Source organism: Desmodus rotundus, chromosome 10, assembly GCF_022682495.2.
Source record: "Desmodus rotundus isolate HL8 chromosome 10, HLdesRot8A.1, whole genome shotgun sequence".
Lineage (NCBI taxonomy): Eukaryota > Metazoa > Chordata > Mammalia > Chiroptera > Phyllostomidae > Desmodus > Desmodus rotundus.
This window is the reverse complement of record NC_071396.1, coordinates 88,507,334-88,510,524: the sequence shown is the minus strand read 5'-3', so window position 1 is coordinate 88,510,524 and position 3,191 is coordinate 88,507,334. Positions and strand designations below refer to the sequence as shown.

General features: G+C 37.9%; 1 non-coding gene across 1 annotated transcript; it reads right to left on the bottom strand.

Moving 5' to 3' along the window:
• Positions 1 to 402: 402 nt before the first annotated feature.
• On the bottom strand, positions 403 to 505 carry LOC112323088 (U6 spliceosomal RNA). Its single transcript, XR_002976716.1, has one exon. It is a non-coding gene; the product is annotated as a U6 spliceosomal RNA (small nuclear RNA).
• Between the last annotated feature and the right edge of the window lie 2,686 nt (positions 506 to 3,191).

Sequence of the window (3,191 nt, the reverse complement as noted above, 5' to 3'; positions counted from 1 at the left end):
GAAGTTGAAAAATAAGGAAATTTAAAAAAATATTTTGTGGTAAAATATACACAAAATCTTCCATTTTAATAATTTTAAGTGTCCAGTGCAGTGGTATTAACTATATTTAGCTGTTGTGTAACCATCACCACCATTCATCTCCAGAACTCTTCATATTCTGAAACTCAAACTCCAGACCTATTAAACAAAAATGCCCTACTGCCCTTGACTCCGGAGGCTGGCCACCGCCACAGTACTTCATGTCTATATGAACTGACTACCTCAGGGATCTTACAGTAAGTAGAATAATATGCTAACTGCCTTTGTGTCTGGTTTATTTCACTTAGCATTGTCTTCAATGGTCTTCCATGTTGTAGCATGTGTTAGGATTTCATTCTTTTTTAAGGCTGAATACCACTACATAAAAATATCAAATGCTTTACAAAGTTGTATTCATCCTTGATCAGGGGTCATGTCAAACTCTGTATCATTCCAATTTTAGTGTATGTGCTATTGAAAGAAGTATTAAAATTTTAAGTAAATAAAAAGCTAAAATATTAATTAAAAGTTAAGTAGAGAAGGGGATGTTGGGGTCATATGAGTAAGCTTAAACTTCATCTTCAATAGACAGGAAACAGTACTGCCTATATTTCATAAACCAAGAAAAGTTCCCATCACCATCTTGCCTGGAGTTATGGATGTAACCTCCATGAAAAAGCAAATTTTAAAACAAGAACAGCGACTAAGTAACAGGAGAGGTAGAATGAGGAAGAGGTGTTTTAAGGCATTCTGCATCACTGTTTTTTAAAAATCTCTACATATTTTAATTTAATCATAAAATGCCCCCAACCACAGTACTACTTAATGATCAGAATGGCAACCCAGAACTCCTGACATTTAGCAGTGTCTACTTTTCATTCCAATAAGTTACTTCTCCCAAGACACTTTCTTGAAGACCCTATTGCCATATATCCATCATTAAGTCACCTGGAAAAGGCACAGCAATGCCAAACTCCAAAGGCTTCCTTTTCTCCTTATCTCTATGCTTGCCAACTTATATTACTGATTTTATTCTATTATATGTAATATCATTTTATTACTGTAACTACTACTTTTACAACTATTTTCTTCCTTTAACGAGGTCTATCTACTTCTTTTGACACTGGTCTTGCTGCTTGCCTGGAATGGGTATGAGCTCCTTAAAAGCAGACTAGCTTCTGTCCCCCACCTCCCCCTGGAGATTCCACAAAGACCTGTTCTTGTTCAGTACAATTTCCACATCAGCATCACAAAGCTGCACACAAAGGCCTCAGCAACCAGTAACATTTGCAATGGCCTGACACCCCTGATAGCTGTGGGGACAATGCCTATGCATCTCCTGCACTTTGATTTGCCTTGGCCACCCAAAGACAGTCACTCCTGGTTCTCATTTCTCTTCCTGACAATCTGGAAGCATAAGCTCCTCTTAGCAACATTACCTCTTCTGGAAGCGTACACTGGGGCTCTGGAATCCACAAGAATGATGTACCCATTGTGTGGTTGTCCCTGGGCAGCTGAGATGGGAGTCCATTCATCTCAAGTTTCAGCAGACAAAGGAAGATGCATCGCCATGTCCTCAAGTCAAGTAGGAAATCATTTAAACTAAGTTCTATACTCAGTTTCTCAGAGAAAATGGTGATGTTTCAAATAGATAGAGAATCCTTCTGATCTGAAAATAAGGCCTTCTGAATTATATTTTCAATCTCCTGAAAATTTTGTCATTTTGAAGTTCTTCTGATGTCAATTATCATCATTGCTATTAATAACTTTTGCAGATGCAGAAAATTGATTTGGAAAAGTGATGAAGGTTGGTGATAGAATCTTCTAATGCTTCATTTGTCAAACCACATTTTTCATATATTTCCAGTTCAAGGTTCCATACATGAGGAATAAAACTAGAAACTTCTCAAGTAAAATGAACCATGGTCACGTGGGAGCTGAAAGTTATATTAATTAAGGAAGGCTTAAAGGAGTTGAGATATGCAACCCAGAAAAAAATGAGGAGAAAATGTATCTTGAATATGTAAAATGAGAAGTTAGAAGATTTAATGTGTGTCCAAAATGCAAGGTGCATAAGAGCTTCAGTTCTGCAAAGAAACAGAACTGGGCACAAATTCTCCGTCTCTGTTTACTAGTTGTGCAGCCCTCAACGAGGTCACTCTAGCACTCTAGGTTCTCAGTTCCTCTTTCTGTAAAATAGGAATGCCCATGACATAATTTTTTTGTGATGGTAAATAAGAACATAAATCCATGCAAACTTCATTCTGTGTCAGTATATAGAAAAAGATCCTGTTACTAATCATCATCATCACTATTACTGTTTTTATCATATATTTATTATGATTCCAAAGGGAAAAAGCAAATACTAATGAATAAATGTCCTCGATCAATAAAAGGGTGACTTTCTTAGCAAATGAAACAACTAATCATGGGGCAGAGGGTTCAATGACATAATGAGCTCCAATGGCCACATCTCACAGGGATTCTGTAATTAAAAGGAGTTTCTGCATTAAGAAGGAGGTTATACCTGGTGATCATTAAAGTCCCTCTACTCAGATATAATGTAATGATTAAGTTCATACAGCTCATTAGTGCCATAAGTTTGGGGGTGTCAATGTAGTCCCAAATTGTTCTTCCTTCTAGTTAATAAGGAGAGAGGCTGACTGCGGAGTCTCCAGTTACTATTTCCGCATCACGCTGCCAAGTGAAGTTGTTTCTTGTGCCTTGCGAGCCAGCAGGTCCCTCTCTCCTCTTCCTTTTTCATCATGAAAACTTTAGGAAGCAAAGACTGCCTGCTCTTCCCTTCCAGTCCCCCAAGAAAATGACAACATGACATTCTTTCTCACTCCCTGTGAAATGATTTCTGTTAACAGCTCTGGGAAAATGCTGCTAAGATGTGAGTGAAATGATGGCAGGATTTGTTGACAAGAAGGCAAAATGAGGGAAGTCAGAAAAAAATCACCCACATTAGAAATTGAGGCGCCTGTGCATCGCATCTGCTCCTCTCTGCCCTGGCCTGGGGTGGTCTCAGACTCATCTCAAGAGATCATCAGCCTTCTTTTAAATGGCTCAATCAATGGGTCTTCTAATAGAGTCTAATGGATCTCACCATTAACAGGCATTTTTTTCTTTGATGTTCAGTCTAAAATTTTCCTTTGATTAATTTAACCTAT